Source organism: Melospiza georgiana, chromosome 1, assembly GCF_028018845.1.
Source record: "Melospiza georgiana isolate bMelGeo1 chromosome 1, bMelGeo1.pri, whole genome shotgun sequence".
NCBI lineage: Eukaryota > Metazoa > Chordata > Aves > Passeriformes > Passerellidae > Melospiza > Melospiza georgiana.
Window position 1 is genome coordinate 59,089,826 of NC_080430.1, and position 23,240 is coordinate 59,113,065.

General features: G+C 37.3%; 1 protein-coding gene across 2 annotated transcripts in view; it reads right to left on the reverse strand.

Annotated features, from left to right (window-relative positions):
• Window positions 1-22,564, reverse strand: part of TNS3 (tensin 3) — a 162,550-nt gene extending 139,986 nt beyond the window's left edge. The window contains exons 1-2 of one of the 2 annotated variants that reach the window (XM_058034826.1): window positions 22,460-22,564; window positions 3,681-3,719 (exon numbers count right to left, since the gene is read on the reverse strand). The gene's annotated coding sequence lies outside the window, so the exon portion shown is untranslated. The remainder of the gene's footprint in view (window positions 1-3,680; window positions 3,720-22,459) is intronic. The other variant, XM_058034748.1, reaches the window with a different exon arrangement.
• Window positions 22,565-23,240: the final 676 nt, after the last annotated feature.

A 23,240-nucleotide genomic window follows, 5' to 3' on the forward strand; every position in this document is an offset into this window, starting at 1 on the left:
TTCTTAAAGTTTCCTGTTCTTTTCCTCACTTTACCCACACATAGCTGGGAGCTTGGTTTAACTTTTATGTATCAACATGTATTTTCACTTCTTCATTTTTAAAATGTTTTTTGAGAAAATACTGGCACTAGGTTTAATGTATGTAGGTGTATATATGAACTACCTTGGATTTCAAGTAAAAAATTAGATAGGCAATTAAAATGAAGCCTTTGTGACTTCACACTCACTTCTTCGGCAATTTTTTCAAGGTATACTCCTGTTCCTTTTAAAAAACCAAATGAAAAATACACACACCAAAAAAAACCCCAAAGCAAACCAATCTCTGCTTCTCCCACAAGTACTTTTATTCTGTTCTCCTCCTATTTTGAAACAGTACAGAGCACAATCTGGCTTACTGTTCAAAATCAGGTTTTAGTCTGTTAGGAGAGGCCTGAATGTTCAAGTCTTTGATTTTTCTTTCCACAGGCAGAAAAGAAGCTTGGATAATTAAGCAGAAGGGGGTGGGAATCAGAACCATTGACAGCCTTCCCCAATGTCTATCAAAATTATCAAACTTCCATTCAAAGAATTAGCAAAACACCTAAACAAACTTCAGCTTGAAGTGACTGTTATGGTAAAACATACTTTACAGGTATGTGTCCATTTAATCTGTCCGCATTATAACAGCAAGTTATGACAAGTGATATTTAAGTGGCAGACTAGAGGTATGCAGAATTCTTTGTTAACCATTTGGAAAAAAACGTAAGGAAAAAGGAGGGGAGGAAGAAAGGCTATTAAGGTTAAATCAGAAATTTCTGTGCTGAAGATCACTTTTTAAATGTATCTTAAAACTGACATGTCATGCAGTCATAAGGACCATTCATGAATGAAGTAATTTTAAGATAAGAATTCATGTATGTAAGAGGTTTGGGCCTTTACACATTTCTTCGCTTCAAGAAATTTGGCAGCATATGTGATGGGACGCTGAGGAATTAAGATTTAGTCTGCTTTATTCTTTTCAAAGATACACTCTCATGAAGGACAAAAAAGAAATTCAGTGAAGAAGACTAGCTTACTGCCTTTTTGAAGCATCTTAAAATACCCTAGACTATTTCCTGGAATCCAAAAATTATCTCTAAAATAATATACTTCCATTGGCTTTCCTTTTCATTTTTATCTTTTTTAAGTAATAGATGAAACAAGAAGTATTCAGAGCTTTACAGTTAGGGCCTAAGCCTTTTCTTATTTTGACAGCACTAGAGAAAAAGACTTAAGTTGTCAGTATTTTTTTAAATTAAAAACATCAATTTAAGGAATACTATCAACTGAGTAACTAACAATCTTTCAAAATACAATCCAATAATTTCAGTAAAGACCATTAAAACAAATCTACCATCTTTGATTTTTATCTAGTTTTAGAAGTACTATATTACCTCACTGAGCTCTAAGGTAAAAACAAACAAACACAGTGACCATGACACTTTTCCTCCCCTTTTTTTTTCTTCAGTTTTTGGATTAAGCTATAAATCTCGGCAATGAAAGACAATTCCCACAAATAGGGCATTGTTTCTTCATGAAATAAAATTAGGTGCAATACATCATCTTTGCTAAACATTTGAATTGAATTAATAGAGCTAGACTAACATCGTCCCACATTCCGAGGAATGTGCGAATGTAGATGACACCATAAAGTAAAGCAGTGTTAGAACACAGGAATTTCTTTCTATTTTAACACCTGAAAGCCCAAACAGCTACATTGATTTGATATATAAGGCTCCTGATGTCATTACAAAGCTTCAATACATGTGGTTCACGAGAAATGGGAACAGCCAGTTTGGTAATAAACAAAAGAAAGTACTTAATAAAACACACATTTTAAAGAAAAAGAACATCTGTGAATTTCATCAGGCTTCAAGAAATATGTCACTGAGAGTCTAACTACTATCTTGGCAGTTTAAGGAGCGCAATATACGTAATCTTTACATTGACTAAATAGATGCAACATTGATTTAAAGAAGGCATATGTATTGTTTATTCATGTGAAGACCAAAAGGTTGGAATTCTTTGGCTGGAGTGAATGGGGATAAATCCATGGTTCAGCAGCAAATTATGATGCCACAATGTTTTGTTTAATTTGAATAGATGTTGCCCTCCCTATTATCTAAGCCTCTCAACTGCTTATTCTTGATCTTGTCAAAACTTCATACTCAAAACAGTTTTAAAAGAAATTGCTTGGAGCTATTCCTTCTTCAGAACAACAGAACTCTTCACTAAATAGAAAAAATTTACTTGTGCTGAACAAAGACTCCTAATATAAAAATGTCACCACATTACACACCAAAAGCAAACCACACTATTCAATCTCACTCTCAGCAATAAAACATACTGTATGCTGTATAGTGGAAATATTTCACATACAGATATCCCTGCAAGAAATTTAAATAGAATTCCACTCCTTCTGCCCAAACTAGTAAATGTTTATTTGGTGACTGAATATACCTCTGTCCACATTCCTGCTAGTAAACTAAAACAGGTTAGGCCAGTTATGCCATCTACACTCTTTACATGCCAGCAGATCACAGAGTCCATTGGGACTACATTATCAGCATTGCCCCATGCACACATAAATCAAGTTCAATCAGAATTATTAATGACTAGTAACATATCCCATAGGTTGCTATATCTTTTAAAATTTCTTCTGAACCACAGTTAACTGGTTTTCCATTTCAGAATCAATACTTGGGTTGTGTGCACAATAAAAAAGAAAGAAAGTGCAGTTGCCACTATGTCCCTAATACTGTGAGCTACAAAGAAAGTGTTTCTTTTAATATTTTTAGCAGTGATGCTATACAAGATTCTCAGACTCTGATATGGGTTAATTACTGGGTGAAATCTAGGAGAGATCTTGAATGAGTTGATACTCACATTCCTCATAATACCAGAAATTACTGATTTTGGTTTCCAGGCTTTGCTTTAAAGGATAATAATTTTAAAAGCACTTTTTGACTTCTGTGGTTCATGAAGGTAAGCACCATTACCTCTATTTTTCCAGCAGGGCGATCAAGACAAAAATGTACAAAGTAACTTGGCCAATTCACAAGCAATGCAGAAGTGAAATGTAGGATTCCTAATTGCCAGTGGTTGTATCACTTACCTAAAATACATAGAGTTCTTAGCTGACACTGGTGCATCAGCTGTTGGCTGCTTAGTCCTAGTAATGACACTAGCACCTGCCAGCGCTGGTTCAATAAGTAACTGTTACAATCCAACTTCCGAGTATCACTCATACTACCCTTGGAGCTAAAATAATCAACTACAGTATTTCAAGCCAGAAAAGGCTTAAGGTTTTTCTATTATAACCAACTATGGGTTCCACCAGGAACAAAAAAATAACAGGTCTCAAATAAATCTTACACTACTTGTACTTCCAAATTAACATAAGACATGAGTATGTTGAAACAAATAATTACTGAAGTATTTTTTTTTATTTAAAACACACAAAAGCACAAAACATGTGGATTCCTGCATGGGACAGGATACAGTAACAAGCTTCAGGAAGAGACCCTTCATTTGCCAAGCCTTCAGAGAGGAAGGTGATAGCACAGTACTGAAATAATAAAAGGTTACAGTAGACTACAAGAATAATCTAACCTCTTACCTAATAAAACCTGATGGATATCAGTAGTGCCAAAAATACTTACCAGCTCATAGCTGCTTGGAAGAAAGCAGGGTGTCTCCACCTGGAATAAAAAATGATGATAAAATAAGGAAAAAAAGATAGTACCTTTGAAAATGTCCCAGCTGCATTGCTTGAGCTCTTTCCAGACAGAAGCACCAATCAGATCAGACACAGAACCTGAGCATCCACTGCTGCTCTCAGGGGTACTATCGACTTTCAGCTCCCTAAAAAGTTAGCACTAGCTCAATGCAGACTTGGTGCCCTGCTCACATACTCTAATCAATGAAACAGGTTGAAGAGTAATGTCTTCCCTCACGTCACATATACAGGGAAACACAAAGGGTTTTCTCCCTTCCTCTATCCTTTATAACATTCTTTAATCATCATCTCAGTTTTAGTTAATGAGTAAAAATATTCTGCTTTTCAAGAAATCTAGAACTTCAGCAGTTCCCAACACCTTACCCTTGTTCTGGAACTGACTTTGGGTCATGGGCTTAGCAGAGGAAGCAGAACAGATAGTCTGTGGAGTCACATATCTTCACAGATTTGTCTCCAAATTAAAAACACTTCCTATGAAGAACATAGCCTGTATACATTACCAAAAAACCACAAACCACCTTATTTTGATATTCAGAAACCAAAACACAAAGAAAGTCAGGAAAACCATTACTGACTTGGATTACATGATGATCTAGGGAAAACCAAGTGTTAGATTATTTCTGCAATCTCATATAGCAGGCACCCTCAAATCTCCTACATACAGTCTAAAGACTGTAGGTTCATCCCTTTACACCACTCAACTGAGCCTCCGTAGTAGTCATCATGCATGCTCACTTTAGCAAGCACTTTGAGGTTAACCCCAGTGAAAACTGTTTCATTTAACATATTCACCTTCAAAATTATGGCTCTCTGGGACACATTTGTCTCTCAGCCAGCAGAGTGGAGCCAGAAACTCTGCAGCAACACCTGGACAACAAAGGTGGAGTTTTTTATCAGAACAGCTGCTATGATCTTCTGAAAACTCCTATGATGACTCAATTCATGGTAGAGGGGGCCTCATGCCTCAGGTCATTTATAATCCTTAGAATATTAAAAAGAAGATGCAGCCCATGCAACAGAGCAAGCTGCAAGAACAAAAAGAAACATCAGTTCTGTACACAACACAGGCAAAGAGTCAAAGGGGCCTACCTGAATACACAAGGACAACCCACTCCAGCTTAAACACTCAGGTACAGCTTTTAACCACTAGCATAGAAGAGACAGCATTTGACTCCATAAATGGTTATGAAAAAGATTGATCTCCATTTCTCAATGCTTCTTAAATCATAAATTACTCATAAAAAGGGGGGAAAAAAGTAGCACAAGTGAGTCCCAGCTCACTCATGATCTCTAGACTATCCCTAAAGAAAACGGGACAGACTGAACTTTTGTAGTTTGTCGGCTCTTCCCTCTGACTTCTCAGTGGCCCTGCAAGTCCGAGGTCTTAATACGCTGCACCTCTGCAGTCCATTTTGTGACTGTGACTCATGATTCACTACCCTATCCAACCAAACACCCATACTTCCATACATGGAAGATGTTAACTAACCTGTCATAATAGCATGCCTATTGCTGGAAGCAAGGACATCATCTGCCTTGGTGACCTCTTGCCTGACATAGCATGTAGAACTTCATATGCCACCTTGAATTACAACCACCAACTCTCCTTTCAAGCCAAAGTGACAAATCACCAAGCAGAACAGTGCCCAGTTGAAAGAATCAAAGCCACATGCACCCTGCCCCACCACCACAAGCAGCAAACACCTGCATCTAGAGAGGAAAGACTATTTCAGTTGTCCTGACCATGCGATTACCTCATACTTATAGACTGGTTTTGCTCATGTTCTCATTAGCAACACCTAAGGTTAAAGTAGATAAACATGATATGTGAATTTCTTTCCTCTCACTGCATATACTAGGAAGAAATAATTAATGGAAACACCAAAGGAGCTGGCAGACTGGCTGAGTAGTGCAATGGAAGAGATGAACTAACATTACGTGCTCATGTAATTATTAACTGGAACCACTGTGGAATAAAATTGTCATCACTGACATACATAAATACAGTCTCTGCTGTCTCCCTTCCCTCCACTGATCAAGACCCTTGAGGAAACAAGCATATCTTTACCCCTTTGGTGAACTAAAACACAGTTCTGCTGTAATTTGCTAGCTAATTACAGCTGACTCACTGTTTAGAAAAATCCCCTTCCTTCTGACACAAGAACACTGGGGACATTCAGTGGACAAGAACTTAAGAAGAGAATTGCAGATCTCTGCAGATTTGTGGCATCTTATTCAGGCAACTCTGGACTGTAAGAAGATGAGGGCTAACACTAAAAATAACACATGATTTTTTTTCTTTCCTGAACTCTCTACACTTGAAACAGCTGTATATAGCAAACTGACTTTACCAAAAAATTTTGTCTTCTTCTGTGTCTTCTGCACTTTCTCTTTACAGAAATCAAAGACTTTGATGTTCTGATGCTGCTTTTGTGCTACAAAACTCAATGAACAACCCAAGATGCCCTGACCATTTTTTCTTCTAACTCCATATACACAAATAGCACATTTCTTCTCAGATGAAGCAAAATAATCAAGATCTTCCTGTATTCCAACTTCAGTTCTCATGAACAGTTGAAGCAAATTCTTCTACTGTTAACCCAGACACAGGCTAAAAGCAAGAGAGTTTTTAAACCCATTAACAGATAACAGAGGATATTATGACATCCAAACAATCTAGGTTGAGAATATATGAGTGACTCCAATTCTCCTTCCTAGTTTTCAAAGGTCTGGGACATGCTAAAAAATAAAGTTATATAAAAAATATAGAGCTAAAAAGTAAAACAGCAAGACTTAAATCCAGTGACAATGCAGAGACAGGAAATCAAGTAAAGAGGTCTCAGTCATTGGTTTAGAAAGTTACACACTCTGTACCAACTGCACAAAACAATACATTTCAGAAGGACTTTTCTGGCCCACCCCCTGAAACTACAGCTAATCTTAAAGACATCTACAATAACCAGGTTTGTCAGTTTTCAATAGTTTCTTTATTCTTATAAGAAATGCACTGCATATTCATTAGTGTAATATTTCATAGTTCCACACCAAGGTGGATTTAGCTTCTGTACTTCTGTACAGTCACATATTAACAAGCCATACCAGAATGTAAGAATGCTTTGCCTAGTTTAAGAAATACCTACCTTTTCGATGCCCAGCACTTAGATACAGAGGTACATTGTTAGTCTGTTCACAAATAATCAAGCAACTATTTCAAAGACAAACTGTCTGTTCTTGCATACACAGTTAATATGAAAACATTTTCCCCGTGTGATATTTCCTGCATTCAGCCTTAGTTTGAAAAAGTCCGATAGTGATGGAAAAAAGATTAAAAATAATTTCTTTTATGAATAATTCTAATTCCAATGAATCTGTGGGTAATTCTTCTTCATATGACTATAACATCAGCCACATCAGTTAATGAGTAACTGACTACCATGAGATAAATGTTAAGTCAAACAAACAAAAAAAAAATCAACAAATGGCAGGATATCTGGCACTAGGAAAATAAAACATGTTCCTGCTCGCTCTTAAAAGCAACACAATCATGCCCCCACACAACACACAACAGTTCATTGGCTGAGATAACCATACTTACATTTCGGTGGGGTTTTTTTCCCACTTCTACATGCATATTTTGTTTTTATCTTCCTCCCTTTTCATTCTCTATTTGCAAGAAGAACAACTCGCTTCAAAGAGTGAGCAAGTTATTACCAAAGTTGCATTTCAAAGTCCAAATCTCAAACACTATTATATTGCTTTTTCAAAAGCAATTGAACCATATAGCTATAATGAATCACTTTCTTTCAAGCTACAGTTTTATCAAGTAAGGAACTCTAGCATGCTTGTTACAGGTTATATGAAACACTAACTCATCTATAAAGTAAACTACTAAAAAACCTGTTCACTCTAGCCCACTACTTATGTTACAAAATGGAGGAGAAAGGGTGAAAAGACCAGTAAAATGAAGTCACTGACATCCTGCAAATAGCGTTAAATTACAGTCATGTTGTGAGGTTTTCTGAATGTTACATATATATATATATATATACACAGAGACACACATTTATACACACACATCTTTTTTTTTTTTTTTTTTTACAAAAACCACACACACCTATTTATTCCAATCTAGAGCTCTTGAGTTAAGCCTGGTGGAAAAAAATATTTTTCTGCTTAGTTTTCTTCTTCTGGCATTTCTGTCAGTTATTGTTCCCCTTTTCCAGCCTACCCTTCAAAACACTCATGACAAATGCTGGCTTTCTTCCATGCTGTATTTCATTTTGCAATGTCACAGTCCTGACTTACATCATGAAAGTTCTTCAATTCTCTGAGGAATATATACAAGGCAAAGACACTTGGTCCATATGTTATTTGGGGAAAAGATTTTTTTAAATCTTCTAATAAAACAGAAGGTACTTGGAAGCAAAAATTGATGAGTTTCCCTTGATAACTGTGAACTAGTAAACAGAGATGAAGTCCTCTCCTTAAAATAATGGGATTTGTTCAAAATGAGTTCAGAAGCAAAGGAAAAGAAAGTCAGAATTTGGGTGTTTCTAACAGGGGTTAAATCAGACAGCAGAAACCAAGATCTTAAAACTAGATTTTACTGGACTTTGCACTAGTTCTCTGCACTGTGGTTCAATTTGCCAACCTGAACTGTAAATGCTAGCTACTGCCCCTCCTGATTTAATCTGTGTAACAGATGAAAGAGCTTTGTAAAGTAGGTTGAAATTATTTAACACAAATAAGTGCAAAAATATAGTCTATTTGCTCAAAATGTCTCATTTTGCTGCCTCTTCAGCTAAAAAAAAGAAAAAAAAAATCCTAATTTTGACAATTGTATACATCTGTTTGAGACTTCTGCTTTCTTTGTATCTGATCTGACTTCTCCAAGCTTTATGAGGCATAGATTACTCACAGAACTATGCTACTCTTTAGGTATTCCATGTGTATGTATTTTGGTACAATCTCCAGTGTAACCTCTGAATCTTAGTCATATCAGCAGGCCCAGAGATATAAGAAAAGCAGGTTGACTTCAAAATCACAGGTCACTAGTGCTGGCCAGACTGTAATTTCTGATTATGAAATTCAGGTTATACAGTGTTGCAAACATTACTTTCAAGAGGTAAGCACTTTTAAATTCCTTCTTCCTAGAGCGGGATGAATTATAGGATGAATTGTTCTAGCAATCTTCGATTCAGGAAACAGCATTAAGATATAAAGCAGCCAGTTGAGCAGTGATGTAACAGTGATGCAAAGCACAATAGCTAGAATGTGACACAAGCTGGTTTTAATTTGATTTTCCCTATGCACTTCCTCCTTTACTCTGAAATTTGCTTTAATTCCATGCAGTGTCTATCCTTTGAGTTACCATGAGCTAACCTGTATTTTAAATTCAGGAAAAATTTACTTATTCAATCTCCAAGATCAGTAAGCTGCAGAATACCACAGAGGTTTAACTGCAAGATTAACCAGGGCATAACCTCAGACCACTGAAGTTGAAAGCCATGTTTGTCTCTTTGTGCTTCCTAACCCAACAGGAAAGATACAAGTACCAAGGTGTGAGGTCAGCAAATTCTCACACTCATATTCAAGTGCATAAAGCCCTCATGCTTCAATCACTGCTCAGGGGGAAAAAACGTAAGGCTTACTGACACATCTTCTATTCTATCTTGTACATGTGTCCTGGTATAGGGCAAATTTGGGAGAAAACCTCCAAAAGGGGGGCCCCCCCAGAAAGCTCACCCACACAGCCCCTCCCCACAACTAGTTTGGGAAAAATTTCCTCGGAGAGAAGTAGAAAAAAACCTATTTCTTTAACAGGCAAAGCACTCCCCAGCACAAAAAACGAACAATACCAGATGACAAAACTCATTCGCTGCTCTGAAGAGATGACAAATTCAGAAAGTCTCTCCTGTGGGTGCCCGCTCTGTTATCAATCCCTCTGGCACTGGGAAAGGCTGCTGCCCAGAGCAGGCCCCCATAGACCACAAAGCACAAGCTCTCAATGCTCCCCAGGTCCCTAGTCTAGAACAGGTTGGAACAGTTCCAAGAAAAGGGAAAGAAAACCAGTCCAGGGAAAAACTTCTCTGCCTCAGCTAGCTAAACCAACTAAAAAGCAAAGGAGGGGCCTGTTCTGCCCCATCCATACCCAGACAACACAGTTCAGCAGAACATGGAGGAGTAAGTGCAGGCTGATAACAAACTATGTGCTTCTTCTTCTCCCTGCCTTTGCTCTCAGAGCTAGTCTTGAAGGCACAGAATATAACATCCAGCATAAACAGAAGACAAGACTGGAGATACAAGCATCATAACATCACCCTAGGACAACACGCTATGTTCATTTATTTTCCCCACATATAAGTTAGGAGCAAGTTCTTTGTTCATAGTTCCTTACAGGATCAAGTTTCTTTATTCTCAAAATGTGTTAACATTCGCACAAATATACTATTAGCATTGATAATGATATATACCACTTAAAAACTCTATCAACCTTAAAGCAAATGGAAGACTTCTCTTAAACCATGAGGAAAAACTTACTTTTCTTGCATGACAGCATAGGGGATAAATGGCTAAATTCATTAAGCAATTTCACATACCAAAACTGTCTGTTTAGTAGAATCCATACTTTACATCAGTATGGTTTATCAGCAATGAAGATAGGCAGGGAGACTGAGAGGTGGTCAGAAGCTGTCTTTATTGTGGACTACGTATGCTTATGTACTACTCCAGGAAGGCTAGTAATTTTTTACTACAATGATTGGGTTAATCATCACATAAACAAACTTACACATTTTGCAACATCTCTTGCTTGTAGAAGTTTTGATGCAATCTTCTTTCTTGATTCTATCTTCTTGTTCTGTTTGTTCTTGCCAAGGCATCCTGATTATCAAATCTCTTACACATCAGGTCCAAAGTACAATGATTAGCTTTAACTTTGCAAAAGGCTAACAAATGCTCTAAAAATATACATATTATCTGTTTATTCTATAAGCTACTTTGAGATTTCCTCCAAAAACAAAGATAACCACAAATAAAGTAAATTAAAAATGGTGAATCTGTCAGAAATGTCTGATATTACAGACAAGGTCTAATCTACTTTATAGATGCTCAGACCTACATTTCTGTGAGGCAAGAAGAAATATAAAACAGATTTAATTCCATGACAATTTCCATGATTTTGCTACTGGTTCAGGTAAAACCAAATCACAAATATCACCAAAACACAAAACCTGTATTAAAGCTGTTGATAACTAAATGCAAGTATTGGGGGTTTTTTAATTTTTTTTTTTTTTAAGTTTCCATGTACAAGGAAATAAGCATTTTCTGCACTTGTGTAACACAACAGCTCTTACAGTTGTTTCTGGAAACAAATCACTCAAGTCAAATGTGAACTTAACCTTGACAGCAACTTCAAGACTGAGTCTTTCAGAAGCTTCAAGAACAACTGTGCCAAGCTGGCTAGTAGTAAAATGGAGACTAAGCCATATTTAGTCAATTTACTGCACTTCAAAACAGTTCCTAAACAATAGGGAGAAAAAGGGAGTAAGGGCATCAAACTGAAGATGTGTTAACTCCTGCAAGTTACCAATATTGCTGCCAGGGTAAAGAGAGAAGAATAAGCACAGTGAATCATATTTTTTAGACTTAAGCTCCAAAGGTTTTGTAAAATGAAAGTTCTGCTTCTTACATTCTTGTGTGTAAGAAGGAAAAACCACTAGCAATGTTTTTACAAAGTAAGAAACTACTGCTGTAAACGAATCACAGAATGATTTATGCTTTACCAGGACAACCTTTTCTCTGTCTGGTAAGGGCTCTGCACCTTGACACATTTAAGCATTTAATGGACTTATGTTATGGCAATATGTTCCATATATTCCATCACGCTGCACATGTAGTGAATATGGCTGGTTTATAAAGACAACAATGCACTTAACCACAGCTTTTATCAAGTGATTCTCTGTGATAGGTTTTTGTGTCTTTGTTTATAATCTCCACCATGTATGGCAAGGGTAGAAAGAAGATAATTCAGGAATACTCTTGGGGTAGAAACTTGCATATAAATAGAGAATCAAAGAGATGTAACCCAGTTTAATGCCTTTTTAATCCCTAAGAAAAATTACTTGTTTCAAAAACATACACCTAACAGGCCTGGATATTCATTTTTAACTTCCTGGTAACAAAATTAACTGGGATGCTAAATCAAAGGCCTAGATGTTTGAAAGATACTTTCTTTCCCTCAGCATCTCCAATTCAGCAAAACAGACACATGCTATTAGAGATAGATTTTGACAGTAATAGCAGAGTCCTTGAAAATTCACAATAGAATGTAATCTAAACCAAGCATATAAAACGATTTGTGTAGTCAAGACTTAAGTTTAGTTCCCAACTCCAGACTTCTCTCTTAATACCAGGACAGATAGGTGTCAAGAGGGCAATAGAATTGGTAGAGCCCAGCTATTTTAATATGTAGGCTAGTGATACTGCTACTGACCAACAGCTCACACCTGCAGGAAATATCCTGCACAAAATATTAGGCCTGTCATTGGATCTGAAGAAAATTTGTTTGCTTTTTGTTAAAATAACTTGATTTGGTTTCTGAAAATGCAAATTACGGCCACCACAACAAAATCTCACAAGGGCAGGGAAGAAGAAGAGGCTATTTTTGACCAAAATCTCCCAAATGGCCACTGGCTACAGCAAACCAGTCTGGTTGAAATGGCATTGTGGATGAAATGTTGCTACAAGTGCAGTTTGCCGGCTATTTTTATTTCAACAAGTGTTTAATAATGTTGTGATCAGATTATGAGAAAAAAAACTCACACCACGACACTTTTCTGCTGATCTGTTCCCACCAACTTTGCAACAATTCAACTCAAGAAAAAAATGAAAAGGAAAGCAGCATGATAATCAGACACACAGAAACTAAGTATAGCATTAAAAATATATTGGTATGCAATTTCGTGTGAGGCAGTTTTGTGCCCGTAGCCCACTTTGTGTAGAGAGTGGGATAAGTGTAGCCCAGCTGAACATATTAGTCATTAGATGCAAAAGCAAACACTTCTATTTTTAAGAAGTTACCAAAGCCACATGCCAAAGATATCACTACTATAAAGATATAACAGCCACATTACAGCAACAACATCTGCTAGTGCATTTCCCAAGCTTCAAATATTATCCTTCATTTACTTTTGTTCTTTTCCTCATATTCAGCCAACCACTGTATCCTCATCTGAATATTGCTCCCACTACTTCATTACAGTGACATTGTTTTTGAAGATGAAGGCTGTAGTGGTATTGGTTCGCCGATCTGAGTTTCCCAGACAACGCACCAATATACCTAGTGGGTTTAGTGCTGGTCAAATGGCAGCGTACCCACTAGAAATTATTTATTCATTTCTTGCTGTGAAATACGGATTAGGAGGAGGACAGCAAAACCGGTTCAAAACTTTAAAGAGTATAAAAAAAACTTTATCAACAGAATTACAGAAAAGTTATAAGAAAATCAGAATAAACCTTCAGAACACTTCTCCCCCACATCCTCTTCTCTTTCTCACCAAACGTAGAGACAAAACTTGCAATTTTCAGTCAGTTTACCACCTCAGTCCGCTTAGGAGAGGAGTCACTCTTGCATGCTATGGAGACTTCTCCACAAAAACAGTTCTCTCAGCAGTCTTGGCTTCCATGTCACAGCCAATCAGCCGCCTGGGTAAGGAAAATCTGTTCCCAGTGTGAAAGTCCCTCCCATGTCTTGTTACTTTAATGGGCCATGTCAACTTAGAGGGTACTATTTTAAGGATGAGCTGTTTTAGCATAAAAACAAAAGTTCTCTTCTTTTTTCTCTGGGAACAAGGTTTTTCTTCTTTGATCCCTGGACCAAAGCTTCTCATCTCTCTCAACTCTCTCTGTTTAAGTTTCTCACTGAATTACAGCTTTTCAGCATCCACACACTCCAGCATGAGTGCCCTTTCTTCATGGGCTGCAAGTGAATGCTGCATCTCCCCATGTACTTCACGAATTACAGGGAAAAAACAAAGTCTGATATACCAAAAAATATATCTTCATCATAGCCTCATTGTGGAGAGCTTGGTTCAAACATGGCTTAAAGAAAGAGGCCATGAAAATATACAGCTGATGGAAAAGTAAAAAGCAGCCATAAAGCAGCAGTTCCCAAGTCTTTTTCTGTAAATAATTAGGTTCTCAGGCACATTTTTTATAAACAGCAGGATTCTCAGCCAGTCTTCTCATAACAGGCCTCAGAGCTGCACCCAGCGCCAACTGCAGGGCCACTCCCGGTGCTGGTCCCCACTGCATGGTTGCTTCTGGTGCCGATATAGCTGCGAGCCGGCATGGCACGGCAGCGCCAGTAGAACAAAGGACTAGGGGGCTTCGCTGGGAAGGGGCCCCAGCAGGCCACTGGGATGGGGCCCAACAGGCTCCTTGGTGAGGGGCTCGGCAGCCCATACACCACCCTTCAGAGGGCAGAAATCTCAGCTGCACTGTGGGCAAAGCTGACCTAGCCACGTGGCACCACCCCAGCCCGGCCGTGCAGGCCACGCGACGGCAGCCCTGCCCAGCCTAGTCCAGCCCTGCCCAACCTGGCCACACAGGGCCGGGTCAGCCAGCTACCTCCTAAAAACCTAGAAGCCAAGAAAGCTTTTCCTGGCTTTGTTAGGTTTTAAATGTGCTTTTCCACAGAGGCATATTCAACTCTTTTAAGTAGTTTAACCAGATATCAATATTAAAACATAGCCAGATGATTGGCTCTTCAAAACTTGCCACCTCATTGGCTCCATCAATTTTCCCACAGGGAACCACCTCCACCAACTGAAAACATATGGTTTTCCTTAAACCATGACAAGGCTAAGAGACAGTTCTGGGAAATTTGTGCAGAACTTCAGCATTTTCTTGGGGGGCGGAGGGGGGGAGCAATACAGTGTTGTGAATGAGCCATGAGCCTTCCCACAGATGAAATATTTCCACTCCTGTTGCCAACAACAGTAATGGAAAATTTTTATAAAGAGAAAAATATTTTGGCACTACATCTGCAATAGCATGTCCTTTCTTTTCCTTTACTACCACCTTCTTCCTGTCCTGCAGAAAAATCTTGATCACCAAAAGTTTACAAAGGCAGAACTGTAGCAACAATGAAAATGTTTTAACATTTAAAAAAATACTGTTAATTTCTCCAGTCTTTTTAAGACATACTTGCCAATCAATTAGGAAATTGATAAACCTTACTCCAGTTTAGAACCAAAGGTAATTTTTAGACCTCCTTCCTCCAGCTAAAAAGATAACCCCATGTTGCAACATGGGGTTTGTTCATCCACAAAACCATTTCAACCAGACTGTGGATTACTGTAGACAGCAACCCACATGAAACCCAAAAAATGGCTGGACTGTCTCCAGGTTTTCTTCTATCATCAGCTGCAGACAGTGTAAGATCTCAAGAGCTTGCATGTCTGTGATGGATCTTGAAAACATATCCTGCATAAATTATGCTAAGAGCAAGGATCAAAGAAAAATAAGAAGAGATCAGCTTAAAGTTCCAAAGTAAGTGAGAATGCAGATGTTGCTAGATTATGTGGGTAAAACCTTATGGGTCTAGAAGTTCTGATTCACAGTTGTTCTTAAAGCTCATACAAAAAATGTAAGTGACAAAGACTATCACCAGATGAAAATATAATATAGCTATGAAAAGAAAACCATCAATATGATCTGAATATTATCAATATGATATGCTGTCTTGGTTTGAAAAGTCCTCCAAGGAAGGCGGGAGCTTCTTTTGATATGGAAAATGCCAACGCCCTCCCCTCCAAATTATTATAATTTTGAAATTAAGGGGCTCTCAGGTAAAGATATGGGAGTAGGAATAACAATTCTTTATCAGGAAAAAAAAATTAAAAGAAAAATAAAAATGCAGTAATACAAAACAACACTAACAGAGTCAGAATATGACCAGATACCCTGTTGGTCAGGGTATGGGTAGCAGTCTGATTAAATGGTGGCTGCAGTCCTCCTGCAGTGACAGATGTGGTTCAATTGAAGCAGTGATCCTGTTAGGAGGGTGCTGTTTTCCTCTGAAGGTCCAGTGGTGGTGTAGGTAGGCTTGGTCTTCCTCTGGGAATCCAGTGGAAAAGGCTGACTGTGGTGTTCCAAATCTCAGATTATATTCAGGTAGGAATGCCTGGCTCCTCCCCCTGGGTGGAACATCTCACAATGGGATGCTGTAATTTTATCAGTCATGCAGTGAGGCTCAATGGCCCATTAACAGAACATATTTTCCAGAGGGGGGACTGGTTGTGGAAGAGATAAAAAACTGCCCCACCTGGTTTTAAGTGGTGGCCCAATTAACAGAAGATAACTGCTCCACCTCTAACAGACTGCAATAGAAAACACACCCCCAGCCACATCCTGCATTTCCAACCTAAGACATATGCTTATATAATCAATATGTTATGCTTGTAGACTGCCTCAATCTTGAAGCTTTCTTCATGTACCAAAACAAACTCTTCAGTATTATAACAATTATAACAATTTTCTTCAGCCCACCTTTTCTTTAAATAATATTTTATCTTCCTATATATTATTTCTGTCTCCCATTGTAGTTGTTTCCCTGGCCTCACCCCTTGTTCTGAAGCTAATTAGAAGGGTGAAGTTGTTTTTGAAATGCAACAATATTTATTTTGAGGTTCCTCTCCTCACATAGCATAAGAAGTTTGTCATATTCACTCTAAAGATACTAGTACATTTCAGATTTTCCCAATAGAGCAGATAATTCTATTTTCCACTTATCCTTAGGAATTTTATGTTCCGTTCAAGTGGGCTAAGCTTATAAAATTGCAGGAAAATCAGATGAAATAGCCAATAGTCATTGGCTTTGCTGGCAAAAACTGTAGGGTGAGGGATCAAATTTACTTTTTATTTAATTATTTACTGGTCATAATAAAGAGAAGTTGCAGCTTTTTAGAAACCTTAGGAGCACTAAGGTTAAAAGTAAGGTTTAAACATTAAATTAAATAATCACAGATCAAATTCTGGTGTCATTAAATTGGTGCTTCTGAGGTAAACAAATACAGAACTCAAGTTCTACAGACAATTTTCTGAAACATCATGCAACAGCTGTGAACATTAAACATTCCACAGAGGTCTTTGCCTTGTGCATTTTTTATTTTGAAGTTAGTAGGAACTTACCTTAGAGATTTCTGCAAAAATTCCTCACCTCTCCCCGAGTTCTTACTAAGATACCAATATTCCATCAAAGGATGTCAATTTTACTGTCTCTCTCAGCTACAGAGTGGGTGTGTTCAGCCAGAATGCTTATGTACCAGTTGCGTAATGCCTGGTGATTACAGTGGCTTCTTTTGTATCTCTATATGCTCCAGTAAGTCTTTAATCATCATTCCCTTTTATGTCTGTGCTGTTGTTATGCACATAACTCCATGGTGTGCATAGCTTCCATGTCTCACTAGCTAAGCTCTGCACTGAAATATTAATGCATATCTTGAAGAATTGTGTTAGAGTACATTTTACTAATCCAGTGGAACTTGCTATTTACTGTGTTCACCTTTTATCTAGAGAAGAGAGGCTGACAATTCCAAGCTTTCAGTGCCACAGATGGGCTGCAGTCCATATTTCTTTCTTCACTCTCCTCCTTTTTAGGACAGTACACTCCGTGTCACTCATATCCAGGTCAACCTCCACCCATTTCTGAGGGGTCACTAAAAAGACTTCTCTGCTTCAATTAACACAGTCTCACTTGGACACCCTCACAAACAAGACTGAAAGTCAAATGAAATTTTACAGTAAGAGCTTGGGTCCCAACCAAATTGAGCCTTGCTTGAGCAATTTTCTAATCTCTCTTCCTTAGAGTTCACCAGAGCTGTTAAGTTATTCATCTGCTCTAGGGACAACAACAGACCATGCCATTTGGTCCTATAAGCTGCATATCCTGCTTTAAATTTGGAGGTAATTAGTAGTTAATTACTTTGGAAAATAGTATGGTTTTCTGGTTTGTTTTCTGCTATTTCTTGGTGAGTCTAAGCCACACATAAAAGAGATTCAAAGCCATCTTAAAACCATCCCGCAGAAGACAAGCTGATCTGCTGGATCAGTCCTCAAGAAAACAAGTGTACAAACACCACACAGAGAGCAAATAGTGATATGATGAAAATCCCCTTCAATTTGATTACAATCTTTCCATTCTCTCAAAAATTTCCCATGTTATAACATCAACATGAGTTGATGGGTATGCCTGTTGCCATAATTAATGATCTTATGGTTAATCAACCAACGTCCATTGCCATAATTAACTAGAAGGTGGCTTAGTTGTGTTGAAGTTACAGTGTGTATATATATATATATATAATATTAGATAGCTCGACAGATAGATACATAGATACATCTCATAATATACCCATGTAAGCACCTTGCAGGATCTTAATTCACAAGGATCACTCAATGGAAATCAGACTGACACAAATACTCGCACCTCACTGCACTCTTTGCCATTTAGAGCCAACTGTAATGCCACTAGCCCAAGCAGGATACAAATTCTAGTATTCTAGTTTGTCAATTCAAATTCAATTTCAAGCTTTCTAGTTTGTCTGCCAGGACTGTAACAAGAGACATGCTTTGCACATTATGAAGATGCTCATAACTTATTACTGGTCTTAACACTTACTGAAAAACAGAGTATATAAAACACCTGCAACATAATAATATTAAATTAAATACGCATATATTTGCACACACAGTACACCCAAACAATCTGTCATGTCCATATGAGTCTTAATATAAAAATGTATTTTGACTTGTCATGAATTTGACAAGCAATGAATTTGATTAAATACAGAAGGCTTTTTCAACTGAGTAACACCAACTAATCCAAAAGCGAGATATTAAGTGGATCACTAGACAACCACAAGCACAGTCACAAACAAGTAGGTGAATTTCAAAGAAAAAAGCAAACCTCTTAAAGAAGAAAAATTGTTCCAACAGTCTTCAAATCTTGATCTACAGTCTGTAAGCATGTGAAAGCACTTGATTAAACACAGATATTGCAATTTGATGAGAACATAGTTTCTACCATTAACCTGCTCAATGAAATAGTCCAGGACTTATTTACTATAAGCCAATTAACAAATGAATGAAACACATGTTAATACAATTTACAATTTACATTTTAAAATGTATAATATCTTACAAATAAGACAAGAAGATGAATTGCATTCTTTATTACACTCAGCTTGCACATAATATCATGGTAAGCATTTCTCTGCTCACAATAGTTAACAGCACATACCAATATAATTTGGCACCTCTAGCTAACACTTATACATGTTTTAAAGTAAGAAAGTATCAAAGGAAGAAAGCAAAACTCAAATGTAGGTAAAGCATCAAGGAAAAAGGTTTCAAGAAAAAAAACCTAAGACAAGGGAACTAAAATTCTACAAGAACTGCTATTTGCATCACTCTAACATATATACTTCCAAAACAAACACATTCATAGCTACATTAGATGAACAAAAAGACACTCAATTTATTCAAAGAATCATTAATTGCTTTAAGTTCAAAAATTAGTTTATGGAATTCTTTGTATTGAATGTAAAGCCTCACTAGCAGCTAAACCTAAACCAGGTAACTTAACTATCAACTGGAGATGACAGGAATTTCATCAAAAGACATCTGTACAGTGCTTCAACTTTTCACATATATTTCACCCATCACATCAATGTTCTAAGAGCTGTGAAATTATACTTTCTTATTTAAAATTACTCAAATTTCCCAAATCTGGTCTCCAGTTTTTTTAATTGCCAGGAAGTCTAGAGATTCAGGAGGTTCAGAGCTCTCTGTTCTACACTAAAAATTATTCAATCACAACACAACAAAGATAAATAATAATTTTTCAAAGGAAATAAAAGAAAACTTTAACATCTATTTTATTTATATAAAATATAAAGTAAAAATAATAAAATAGAAATCCACTTGTAAAGACAGAAATTACATCCTTATGACAGCTTGTTTACTGTTGGAACCCTGTTGCACAGGGAATATTTCTCTGCCTGTCCTGAGAAGATCCCCAGGAGAATACCGCTTTTAACCTTCATCCATGGAGAAAGCTTCCAAGACTTTGGGATTATTTGAAATCTACAAGTGTGTGAAATAGATAGTAGTATAGTTTATCACAGGGTGAAAAACTTAGAGATTTGGGTTTTTAGGATGGAGGTAGATAGAAGACAAGATGGAGGATTTTGGGCATTGTCTGATCGCCTTCTTGTTCTTCATCTGCTTCATTTTCTGCAGTGTTGGTAGCATAGAGTGATTGGTTAGAAAGAATCGCAATGCAGATGTTGCATGAACAGACAAATAATTAGTTATTGGTAGAAAGATAGAAATAAAGTACATTCTAAGAGTTAATTGAACAAAATAGCTTTAAAAGACCTTGAACTTGTGTGCCTTGTGACTTTCGGTGCCTTCTCTTTGTATGCTAAGTGTGAGATGTAGACAGTGTGCTGAACTTTTGATAAGAAAAAAATAAACAGCAACCTGAAGACCAAAAAAAACAAAAGTCCCATTCATCTGTCAATACTGGCACAGAACTTTGTAGTCCCCCATCAGGGGGATCCTCAGAGGGGTTTCTACATTTACAAATAAGGTAAAATAGTGAACATTCAACATTTAGGGTAAGCAGCTTTAAAAAATTCCAAAGGCTTCTGTAACTCTAGTGGCCTTTTGCTAACCATGTAAATGTACAAGATTATTATGTATTATTTGCTTAGCCGTGAATTAAAATATACTGTACTTCAGGGAAAATCAAACCAGAACATTCAAGTTTGAGGTAGTGCTGAAGAGAGACGGGGAGTTGTGCAGTTCTGGGCTTACTGCAAGATATGCAGGTACTGTCAAAATCAATCCACAGCTTTTTGTCCTTACTTCATAATGAGAATCTGTATCAAAGACAAACATGCTTACCATGCAGAAGAAGAGCCAGGAGCTTCCCATCCTTCAACTCTCTTTCCTTTCTGCCACTGCTTTTGTAAAAAAACTCTAACTGAGAATGCTTTACTGGGACAGAATGAAGTATGAAAGGATAAAGGGACATCATTCAAAGGCACCTTTCATTCAAACATTCATTGTTCACAGTAAGTTTTTACGCACCACATTTACAAGACAGGGCTAAAAAACACACCCCCAAAACGACTACCATATACTACTAAAAACCTACACAACACCCACTCACAGCTTTTTTATCCAAAACTGACTTCGATACAGACACAGATGTATCATAGACATGAATGTATTTGAATGGGGAGTGTGTTGGAAGGAAGCGGCATTTAAAAGACACATCAATGTGGCCCTTTAGGACATGGTTTAGTGTTATACTTGGACGTGATGGGCTAGCACTTTGACACAATGATGTCAGAGGTCTTTATCAGTCTAAATCATTCTATGAATCAAAGTTCTGATTCTCTCCTGATAGAGTACTTTTTATAGTGAAGCTGATCAAGAGGGTCTTTAGGCAGTTCCTTCACTAAACAGTCTTCCTTCCAAAAAATTTCTGCTAATTTGAAAACAACTAAATCCTAAGAACTTTGGAATCAACCTCCAGAAGGACCGACAGACGAATTTTTTTTTTTAATGCATACATGATTACCATTCCTATGATGCTAGCTACAATGCTGAATATATAGCTGTTCTATGGTGCAGTCTGTACCATAGCTCTAAAAATGGCCACATCCTTTTCACATCCTCTCACACTTCCCTCTCAAACCCTCAGAGGGATCCTAACGTGCCTGAAGAATATGGAAGGGTGGAGATGGGAGAAGGAGATTCAACTAAAACCTGAAGTTGGTGCAAACACCTCTAACTGAAAACAGCAACTACTTTTTAGATGAACAGACAATAACATTCTCATTCTGGGAGGTACTCCATGCATAAAGCAAGTAAAGAAACTGTTTGATTAATGTAAAATAACAGGAGTCAAACATTAACCAGGCAGAACCAGGGGATCAAAAGCCCTATCCCCAGATAACCTGCAGAAAAGACATATTAAGCTTTCCCAATATTTATCACAGGTATCCCCATGGAGAAGATGAAAGGATGGGCATTTCTACAAGGGAGAAGAGTGAGGGAACACAGCAGTAAGGTGCAGGCAGGAATGCCGCAGGCAGACAGTCTCTAGTCTGTGTTATCCAGGAGATCTTTATTCTTTCAGTGAGCGATTAGACTGAAGGACTAAGGATTAGACAGAGCATAATGCAAATAGAAAAATTAAAGGAAATAGACAACTGCTTTTGTGATTTTTTTTTTTGCAAATTAACATAGATATATCCTTCATGTCTCAGAGAGCAAGGCTCACACACTTCCTTATTTGTAGACTGAATTCCAGAGCCAAGTGTTATCCACCATGCAAATGTCACTCATATGCCCCCTCACAGATCCTCGGCAGGCACTGCCTTATTCTGTCTGAATACCATAGTAGTAAAAGCACATGAATATACAAGTCCAATTACCTACTACAGAATCCTATTTCCTGACAGTAGCAGGGAATCCTACTGTACAAAGGAAGGAAATAAACCAAAGGTAACTTAGTCCAAGGGGAATTACCAGAAACATGTATTCCTAGAAACTTTAACATTAATATAAAGCTAATTTTCTTAACAAAGCAAGAAAGTAAAAACCACATCATATATTACTCACCTCTGCAGGAAATTCCTTGGTTGTCAATGACTTGTTCGCAAAATCCACAGATACTGGATTTCTTAAAAGACTTATTTTTGAAGGTGTGAGACCTTGAAGCTGTTTCTTGATGCTGAAAGCAAGGAGAATAACACCAGACATTCACTCAGCTTTTGAGTCAGAATTTTAAGGGAAATATAAATAATTTTAAAATAAAAGTAACAGTGGTGTTATATATAGTAATGTATATATATAAAATAATTTAATAGTATACTTTTGTATATAATACAATTTAACAGTAATGTTATATTTAGCAGTATAATAGTAGTAACATATAAGTGCTCTCACTCGCTCTCTCATCCTTGCCCTTCAACTCTCAAGTGTGGGAGACAACAAAATGTGAGGAATCTCTTCCATATCAGCACATGGCCACTGCAATTAATTTTTTTATCATAATTTCACAATTCCCTCTATAACTTACCTTTTAAGTGAAAATACAGAATAATGTCTATTATATGACCCAACAGTCCTCTGACGTAAGGTCTTATCTACATAAAAACTAGCATTGGTTCAGTTTAAAGTGGTTAAAAATATCATAAGTAGTGCCCTATCACAGCAGCCAATTTAACCAAAGCCTTAAAATCCCTTTGTCTCATTCCTGCATAAGAAACATACACTAGTTTAAAGTAGCACTATTTCCACAGTAGCTGAAATATCATATCGTAATATAATGCAATTATTTAATTTCTAACTGGGGACAGAATTCAAAAAGTCAATACCATATTTGTAATATGTATTTTAT